The following is a 10,177-nucleotide window of genomic DNA, read 5'->3' as shown; positions in this document are numbered from 1 at the left end:
AAGCCTCAGCTGTATTTCTCTTTGCCCAAACCAGAAGATTTGGAGGTGTAGACACCACAAATGTCTCCCTAGAGGTAGGTGCATTTCAATAGTGGATGAAGGGATGTCTAGATATATACCATTGAGGGTAGATAGGCTTTTGCATGGCAAGGGTGCTGGAGGTACCACATAATTCCACTCTATTGAGATTCTAATACTCACCTGTCACTGTGGTGTCAGTGTGGTATTAGAGAGGGCACTGAGGGGAGCATATTGATCCCATCTGTGTACACTTTAAAGCATCCTCTGCATTCTTTATGTCCAATGCATCAGTCATTGCCCAGTTCCTCCCCTGCTCTAACAGCAAAATCTTTCATCCAGGAGCCAAAGCAAGGCAGCTTCACCAGCTCTGATGTCGTCAGGAAACGTGTCGGGCTTCTGCCATGAGTACAGAGACTGCTTCTACCCCCAGAAGTTTCAGGCGGTAAGCAGGATTAGGATACACAGCTGTAGGCTTTTCTGTGACCTTTGGGTATTTAAATAGGCTTGGCCTGGCTTCATGAATATGAGTACTCTTCTATCTAGTTTCCAAGCCAGTGCTCTCCTGGCATAGAAATCCTTGAAGGAGTGGTTTTGACTATGTTTTTAAGTGGCTTTCCTTGAAAAGTAAAAAATAGCACTGTAAGTGATAATCAGACTTTATGCCTGTATTTCCCATGATATTTGTTGTCCTCAGTTTTCAAGCCCATTCTGTTTGTCTTATGCTCAATCTCAGTGCGTTTTTTTTCTTTGAGATCTAAAATTCTGCATTTGTGTGTGCATGTAATGATTTTCAAGGCTTTCTCCAAGCTGTTCTCCCACTAGAGGGTACTCCTACTACATCAGAAGTAGTCATTCAGGGCTGGCCTTCGTTCGCAATGCATCCCTCTTCTTTCTGAGCAGGCTGTTCATTGACAGCACAACCTGGATGTGTTCATCGTGCTGCTCCCCTGCTTCAGTGGCTGTGGCTGCTTCACTGTTGCTGGTTGTGCAGGGGGCCAGAAATGCAGTAATGCCATTTTGGCCTCTCCTGTCTCCACCTCATTGGCTACACAGCACTCTGCTCCAGTGTGTCTGACCCACTGGCCCTCAGGCTGGGGGCTGAGGTTAGTGCCAGCTTCAGGGAGCACGTGGAGGGTCCCCTACGCCACGCGACTGGGTTTGATTTGAACATGTTCTAATGGCTACAGGGTCCTGCAGACACACTGCTGCTGAGCTGAGGGGTGGAGGTGGGGAGATCTTGGTTTTGGGGCATGTTACTGGGGTCTGGAAACAGAGAAAATTTACTGGTCATCTGTTTTTAGGCAGGAGATCAGACCACATGATCTATTCTGGCCTTGACCTCTGTGCGTGTGTGTTGGCTGTTGATAGATGGGAGGCTCCCTTAAGAGCAGATTTATTTGCCTTTCATGTCATGAGACTGTAAAAGTAGCTTTGGGTATGGCTGGACCCTCTCCTTTCTCCTCCATGCTTGAGTGCCCCCATGTATTTATGGCAGGCAGGCCGCCCATGGGCGGGCAGGATGCAGCCATGCTGTGGTTTATGCAACTCTTGGGGCTGTTCTTTCACTGCAGCATGGCTTCATCCTCTGAAGTGGCACAGCCAGCAGAGGGGATTTTAGGTTTACAGGGCTCATCCAAGGAGAAGCCCCAGGTTCCTTCCCTGTAGTCTCTTGTCTCAGAACTATACCCCAGTGCTTTGCTCCCCTGGCAGCACCTCACCTTCACACCTCCCTGCACTCCAGAGCCTCTGGGATTTCCACCATTGCCTGCTGCTTTCCTGTTGAGCCTAGTCGTGCTCCTGTCTGCTCACACTGATTAAATGGGTAGGCAGGAATTACAGTCAACCATCCATCACCAGAGTCAAGATGAAAGAGGTCAAAATCTTTCTTTCCCAGGCTGTTCTGAGCAGTGAGAGAGCCAGCTACAGCTTTCTGGCAGTACAAGTGCATAGATGTGCTGGGGATAGTTCTCCTTCCTAAAAGAAGCGCAATGGGCTCCATCACCAGCTACACAAAGCAGTATCTTTAAAGCAGTGAGAGTCACAGCTCAGTACTGGTAGTTGGTGGAAAAGTCTTCTATTCTCAGGAGAATAAAACATCATCTTTTGCAAAAGAGAGGGCCTGTGGCATAGGTTGGTGTTTGGAGTAATAAATCCCAAATGTGGATCATGAAAGGGAATGCCATTGTCCCATTGAGTCTATCTTAAGCCGTAGGACACATAGGTGGGTCTCTTAAGTGTGTGCTGTCAAACACAGGTGAGGAGATAATCCAAGACACTAAATGCTCTACTTGAGTGTTTGGTCCTCTGACATAATCTGCTGTGGGATGTTTCAGGAAACCTGGTGGTGGTTGGGATGTAGTTGTTCCTGTAAGCATCAGTAAAGCTGGCTCGTCTTCAGAGATCTGTGCAGCTGCTGGAATAAGGAACAGTGTAAAGAATGACATCCATGAAGCTGGGGAGCAGGTTGTACTCTAAAATCCAGCAAAGCCTTCTCGCTTCCCCCAGACTGACAGCACTGAGGTAGCAGAGGCCACGATGGGAGGCTGGAAAACACTCTACTTTCCAGGAGTGGAAAGGAAGTTGGGGTCTGACAGTCAGGAAAACTGAGCCTACAAAAGGGAGTAACTCACCACTGTGACTAACTGTTCCTGTTGGAAAACCTGAAGAAAGTAATCTAGCAGCTCAGAATTGCAGTAAATTACAGACCTGGCTTCGCCTGTCTGCTGAGCACTCTCAGCCTCTATTGGTCTCGGAACCAGGCTATGAATTGCTGCAAGGCAATGGTGCCTGAACCCTTATGTACTTCCCTAGACCCAATCCTTCTCTTTGTCCAGTTCCCATCGGTGGCTGTAAGTGCTCATGGTCACTGCAGCTGAGTGCTGACTCTGGTTTACCCCCCTGTAAATCCAGAGGAATTTCACAGATGCTGTAACAGCCCTTCCAAGGTTGCATCGGAGTAATGGGGTCCTTTCTTCTCTGGCATGTATCTGATCCCTGGTTATTGTCCAGTATGCTGCTGAAGGCAGCAGGACACTGAAGCTCTGTTGGAAGGAGTTGTCTGTATTGCTTTCTGCTGCACCCAGGAGGAGGCTGCTGAGCAGCATCATGCTGTGCACCTCTGGTTCCTTCCCAAGCTGAGAGCGGATCAATCTGGGAGGTGAGGAAGAGCATATCAGCCCACCTTGTGCACACACAACTGCGGAGGCTGCTCTGGAGAGCTGTTGTGCAAACAAATGTCTGTTTGTGTGTTTGTGCAGCCCACAGCAATTACCACACCTGAACTCTGTTTTTCAAAGCAGGGCACACTGCTCCTGAGGACAGAGGATTTGAAACATCCCCAGCTGGCGGACATGAGTCAGGTCTCAGCCCTTGGTGCTGACACATCTCTGACAAGGCCCCTGCTTCTCAAACAAAAGGGGAGTCTATTGAGCCAGAGCTCCCTAATGCAGGGGTTTGGAGAGGGAGGATTACCCTCACTAATCAGGAGGTGTCTGGTGCCCTGTGTTGGGACAGCTTTATTCATAGCAGTAAGTCATGTGTGCTCAGGTTGGCAGCCTTTGGGTAGACAGAGTGTAAACAGAGAGAGGACCATCCCTTAACAAGAGCTGCAGCCCTATAATGGAGGCACCTCCAGTTCATGAGATGTTGCAAGCCTCCAGCTAAAAATCGGCTGTTCTGCTACTTTTCTTCTCTTATTCTTCCTTGATCATGCTGTGGCATCAGCCCTTCCTCCCCCCTGTTTCATGTGCCTTTGCGTAATCTGTGGCATCTATCTTGTGGCTTTTGGGGTGATGATCTCTGATTTGGGAGGCACATTGCTCCATGCATTGAAGCAAATGATAAAATGCACAGTGTAGTACAGAGCAAAACTGGCAGGGAACTCTTGTGAAACAGCTGCTCTCTTGCATGATCCTGGTGGAGTCAGGATGTGTTCTCCAGGGCTCATAGAAGCCTGGAGAACAGGAGTTGGATGTCTGGGCTTTGCTGGAGGCCTGTGTGAGCTGTCCTGGAGGTCTGGAGTGGGAACAAGGCTGCTCTTATGGTGGGGAGTGGGGCCAGCAAAGAAAGATGGGAGCAGGGAGAGGAATGAAGCCAAGTTGCTGCTCCATTGCTGCTGGCCAGCGGTGCTTTGGAAGGCGACATCAAAGAATAAGTCTGTGGTGAGGGGAAAAGCATAGAAGAGCAGCATTTTGGGGTCTGAATCCCAGAGGATGGACCAGCATATGAACTCATCACGTGAGGAAATAATACCAGCATAGAGTGTGTGTAGGAAGGGGAGATGAAGTTAATGAATAGATGTACCTGGAGGGATGTTTGGTCTTGCTTCCATTATGTACTCAGACATAGCAGAGTTGAATAGCCTCAAAGATCCAAAATAACCCTGGGAGCTTTATCAGGACCTATGCCTGCGGTTCCCTCCATATGGGCTGACACAAATGAAGAGACCAATGATGGTTACCCCCAGATACCACAAAACAGCTTAAAAATTGAGCACCTTTAAAAAGCTAGAGCTGTGTCAAACGCTTAATGCGGCATGTGCTTCTGATGCTGTATCTGCTGCACTGGTTGTTTGTCTGATGGAGGGGGAAAATAATGGTGATGAAATAGCTCAGCCTTTCCAGGCGGGTTCCAGTAGGTGCCAGTCTCACTTTGTGGACCAGGGGAGAATGGAAGCTGCTAGCAATCCTGCACGGCAGTAGGAAAAAATACAGCACCAGAGGGGGTGGGAGGGAAAATGAAAGCCTATAGGAAAGACCTCTGTTCTCTGGGATGCTCACTGCAGTTCTTTTTCCCTGCTCAGCAAAGTTTATCTTGGGCTCACAGCACAGCCCAGTGTCCCCCCTGCTCTTTACTTAGTGGGTAATAAAGGAAGAAGGGGTTGGGGAAGGAAAGGGAAATGGGATATTGTGTTTTGATGCCCCAATGGGTAGAAAAATGCCTGGTTTCTGAATATGATAGTTAATGCATAATCTGAAAGACTGTCTCTTATCACCAGGCAGTATGTGACACACCATTATGTGATAATGGAATCCTATATGAAGACTACAGGAGACCCACTACCATTCAGTTTCCTTACAGAACAGCAAAGCTCTGAAAGCAAATTTGTCTTCTCTTTCCCCCACCTCCTTCTCTCCTCTTTTTTTTTTTTTTACCCTGAGAAAATGAATATTTCTATTTTGTTTTGCAGAGGATTAGCACGAACTAATAGGATTAATATCCCAAGGTGTGTGGCAAATGGAACATTGTTAATAGGGTGATTATTACAGAATTATATGAAGGGGCAAAAAAATGAAAGCAGCTGAACTAAAAGCATCTCTGTGTTGCATGGACTGCCATTTCTGTGCAATATCCCAGCTGCTGGCTTGCCTGCGCTGGCTCCTGCTCCCTAATTCCTCAGGCTTGCTCTGCCTGTGGGATGGACTTCAACATCAGCACAGGGCAGGAAGCCATTTCAGAGGCTGGAAATACTGGATGCAGAGAGTTGGCATCTCCTCCAGGCCTAGTTACGAGGGTCCTGAAAGTAAAAGGAAGGTAAAGGATTACAGGTACCAGATAGTCAACATTTCACTGGTATCCTGGGGATACCTTCCAGATGTGAATGGTCTTCTGCTCTTGATGACTTTAGAACAGCCTTCCAGTACCTAAAGTGGCAGACAGGAAACCTGGAGAGGGGCTTTTCACAAGGGCAGGTAGTGAGAGGACAAGGCAGGTTGGCATGTGGAGCTTCTCTTGTGCTCACCATGTGTAGGTGATGCTGGGCATCTACTCCCCAGTAGACGTTTACATCAGCTTAATGGGTTTATTAACACTGCAATTGGTGGTAGAACTCCTTCAGGCATTGTGAGAAGCCCCTGTCTCTGCCAGCTTCACACAGGGTGAAGGTGCTCTGCAGGAATTTCATCTTGGCATCCTGCTGGGCAGCCTCCTTGACACCCAGGGGATGAACAATTGTATTGCTCATCACTTTTGTTTTCTGTCCCCCTCCCCTTCCTCTGGGCTCCTCTCGGATCTCCCTGAGCCATTCCTCATGGATGCCAATGACCGCCCCACTGTGGTGGGGACAGTGTGCCCAGCTGGGGTCCAGACCCACTGCTCCTCAGTCCCTCAGCGCCGGGGAGTGGCGGTCCTCTCGCACAGGCCTCCTGCTGCCTCACCATCCCAGGGCTTCCTCCCATTCTGCTGCTGCCAATGCCCACATTCCACCCTAGCTTTTCCTTGGTTCCCTTCCATGTGGAGGGATGGAGTTTTGGGTGGCTAAGAAAGGGCAGGTTGGCGTGTCGGTGGGGCCTGTCTGGTGCTCACCATGTGTAGGTGATGCCCAGCAAGAGCTTTTTGTCCTGGCACAGTTGTGGGAGGAGGCATTGGGTGTTTTAATTTTGGCTCTTCTATGCAGGCTATCCATGATGTAGTTCCTAGAAGTTCAGCTCACCCCCCTGGCTGTGGTAAGCACATGAGAACAGGACAGGGGCAGGAGATGGATGGGTGACAGTAAAGCACAGTGGCATTGCAGAAGAACGTGCCTGTTGGGCTCTTGGTTCTGGGAAGCTCCATTCCACGTGGTCACTGGCACATCATGCTCCTTCTGGAGCTTCCTTTCAAAACCACAGCTTGTGCTACGTTTTGGCAATAGAATCCCCACACCTGCAGTCACACAAAGCCCACCAAGCGCATCCGATGGAATGAAAAACATCTCCTCTATTAACAGGAGGCAAAAGTGCACAACGGGTGCTCTGGGGCATCCCCAGGTCTCGGGGAGCAACCGCTACTTCCTCTTGCTTTTCTTCTTGCTTTCGATCAAGTCCAGCCCTTGCTTCTTGATGGCTTCTCTGGTGAGGACAAGGCCACTGTGGTTGTCAGGGATATCAAAATCGTCTGGAGGAGAGAGCGGAGAGGAGCGGGCTGGGGAGGGTCTGTGGGGCTGCCTCTGCTGTGCCTGTGTCCCCAGGAGGAGCCGGCAGCTCCCATAGGAGGAGGCCACTGGCAGAGCCAAGCCCTGGCTGTGAAGAAGATTCACAGCCAAGTGGTTCTGAAGACGAGGCTCTCCCCGCTTGCACCACAGCATCCCCCTTGCTCCTGTGGTGCTTCTACGCTCCCCAAGCCACCATCTGCCTCCAGTCTCCCACATGGAGGCAGGGGCTGGCTGGGGCAGTTGCCGTGGGATGTGTCCCCTTTCCTACCTTGGAGCCCCACGCCCGTGTCCTCCAAGGAAACCTTCCGGTTCCGTGGATCGGCCATGAGGGTTTCCTCCAGCAGCTGCCTGACCTTCACAAAAGTCTGTGAAAGAGAGGCTGTGTTCATAGCTGAAGGGGAGGCGGGTGTTACAAGCAAAGGGGTGCCCAAGCTCCATGTGCCCCTGGTAGGGAACACCCCACAGAGCCCGGGGCCACCTGGGCCTGAGCTGCTCCGTGCCTCTTCCCTCGAGCACCTCCATCCTCCAGCTGGGAGGATGGCTTGGCACGGGCCACCCGGGAAAGCCTGTGCGGGTCCCCAAAGAGCGCAGCAGGGATGGAGCCGCCGTGCACCTCATCATCCTCGCTGTGGCTGGAGGGGGGCAGGTCAGCCACCCGCTGCACCAGGTACTGCAGCTTCTGCTCACACTGCCGGAGCTTCTCGTCCACTGCCATGGCCTTGACAGGATGCTCCTGGAGTCAGAGAGGGAACAGCCTTGGTGGGGAGAACGAGCCCCTTGGGGTGATGGTCGCTGCACCAAGTGTCACCACACGGTGCCGTTGCAGCACCAAGCAGAGCCTGGGCTCTGCTCAGCCCAGCGTTGGGCGGGTACCTGGCCAGGCACGGTGATGCCCCGCAGCCGGACGAAGAGGTTGTCAAGTGCGTTTTCAAAGTCCAGCAGCGTCTCCTGGCTCCTCAGCAGCTGGGCTCGCCCCTGTTCCAGCCGAGCCTCTTCCCGCTGCAGCCTCGTCCTCAGCTCCTCCACCAGCCCCCTGGAGCCAACCACGGTCACATCCATACAACGGCACAGGGGTGCAGACACCCCAGCTGTTGCAAAAGCTGCTGCCCAGCTTCTCCCCTGCCCCCAAGCGCAGAGCAGAGATGCTGCCTGCAACTCAACCCCACGCTGCTGCTGCTCCCACTTCCCATGCCAGGCAAGGAGCAAGGCTCCTCCTGCTGCCAGCGCAGGAGCTTTGCGTGCTCTGCCAGCACCAGAGCTGGGGCAGCACTCTGCTCAGAAAGCCTCCCAGTGCGGGAGGGGTGGGCAGCCGCAGGGTGACAAAGGAAGGGCTGCCCTCTTGGGACACCTGCCATGCACGTGTCCCCCTGCCCCTAAGGGTGCCGGCCCCTTTGGCATGAGTGTCCGGAGGCCAGCAGCACCTGCTTGTGTCTGGGGGCCGGCGAAACTTCAGCTCATCGCGCTGCATCTCCAGCTCCTTCACTGCCTTCTCCAGCTCCTGCTTCTTCTCCTTGCACCTTGTGAGGTACTGCTCCATTTCCAGCAGGGACTTCTGCTGTGCCTGGAGCCTGATGGGGATGTCCTGGCCGGGGGAGAGCACAGGGACTCAGCCCAGGGCACTCCTGCAGGGTACAGGATCTGGGCCGTGCTCCTGGGGAGGTTTCTGCACCAGGAACCACAGGAAGCACTGCAAGTTCATGGCGTGGAGCAAAGCAGTTCCAGCCCTGCCTGTACAAGAGGGGCCCTGGGGGGCTCTGGGGACAGAGGAGAGCAGATAACCCTGCCATGGAACAAGGTGAGCAGACAAGGCTCAGCTCCCTGGGGCTGGAGCAGCCCCAGCTTCTACCAGAGATGGCTTTTCACCTCACCCAGAGGCGGGAGCACTGCACCACATCCTTGGCCTCCTCTATCTTCTCCCTCACGTAGGCCTCCCGCTGCAGCTGGTACTTGGTGGCCTCCAGTTTGGCAGCTGCGGTGGAAAGGTTGTGGCAGGGAAGGATGCCTGCGGCTGCGCCTGCATCCCCCCCCTGCACCCTGACAGGCACTCACCCACCACTGGGTCCTCTGCGGGCAGGCTCAGGAAGTCCCTGCTGAGGTCATGCTTGGCTTGCTGCAAGGATGTTCATCGTCACCCCCGAGCTGCTGGCAGCCTGGGGGAGCTGGCCCTGCAGCCCCTCACCCATGGCAGGCTGGGCACTGATGCCCGCCCTATGCCGGCAACCCTGAATGTGCCGGGGTCCCCCAGCTCACCGTTTTCAGAGCCCTTTCTTTTGCTTCCTTGAGCCAGCCTCCGTCTCTGGGCTCTTTCTGAGCAGCCTGGGTGCGGAGCCTGAGCTCCCTCTCTGCAAGGACCTGGGTTTTCGTCCTGACCATGCGCTCCTGGAGCAGAGCAGAAGAGAAGTGGCTCCCAAAGCTCCAGCGGACCTCTGTGAGCTTCTAAGCCTGGCATGGCCAGCATCAAAAATGCCACCCCCTACCCCCTGTAAACAGCCTGGGAAGGAAAGTGAGCAAGGCCAGCTAGAGAATGGAGAACGCCACCTTCCCCGTGGCCAGGGCTTCAGGCAGCTGTCCCCAGCTCAGGGCAGCCCGGCCCAAGAGCCAGACACAGGAGGAGCTATGGAGGCATCTGGGTGCTGCGGGGAAGCCAAGCTCAGTCTTGCTTTTTCTTGAAGGAAGGAAGACTCAGCAGCACGGCCGTCTGGTGCCATGTGTGGGCTCTGGAGGGCAGGAAAGCACCCTGAGGTGCCCTGGACGATGGTCTCACCTCGGCTCCACGAGCAGCTCTGAGCCCACGCGAGGCCATGAGCTCCATGTCCTCCACCTCCCTATGCTGCAGCTCGGCCGTCTCACTCAGGAGGTCCAGGTGCAGAGGCAGGTGGGCCAGCTCCTGGGACACGGGGAGCCAGAGCCCACTGAGTCCCAGGGGTGCCCTGTGCTGGGACAGAAGGTGGAGGGGAGCAGGAGGACCTCCTGCAGGAGGGTGTCCCACCAGCACAGCCCCTTGGGCCCTTCAGTGCCTTTGCAGGGGGAGCGGGTGAGACAACGGCACGGTGAGGATGAGCTCACCTTCCTCAGGGCATCCCGCACGCCACGTACAGGGCAGTCACCTTCTGCCCAGCGCGGACTTTTGTTTGCATCTTCTCTATGTTGCCCTCCAGGGTACGAACCACCTGGGGCAGAGAAGGTTGGAGACAAGGGGTGAGCCCATCTACTGAGACCAGTGCCCACCCAGGGGGGCAGGGTTGA

The 10,177-nt window shown here is 53.7% G+C and overlaps 1 pseudogene; it reads right to left on the bottom strand.

Annotated features, from left to right (window-relative positions):
- Positions 1-6,784: 6,784 nt before the first annotated feature.
- LOC130600152 (coiled-coil domain-containing protein 183-like) lies at positions 6,785-10,122 on the bottom strand (annotated as a pseudogene).
- Between the last annotated feature and the right edge of the window lie 55 nt (positions 10,123-10,177).

The sequence above is a fragment of the Pezoporus wallicus genome, unplaced genomic scaffold (assembly GCF_028554395.1).
Source record: "Pezoporus wallicus isolate ANWC-B61680 ecotype Strahan unplaced genomic scaffold, APGP_CSIRO_Pwel_v1 contig_7949, whole genome shotgun sequence".
Lineage (NCBI taxonomy): Eukaryota > Metazoa > Chordata > Aves > Psittaciformes > Psittacidae > Pezoporus > Pezoporus wallicus.
Note: the sequence above shows the minus strand (reverse complement) of the source record. Positions and strands in the feature narration are given on the sequence as shown.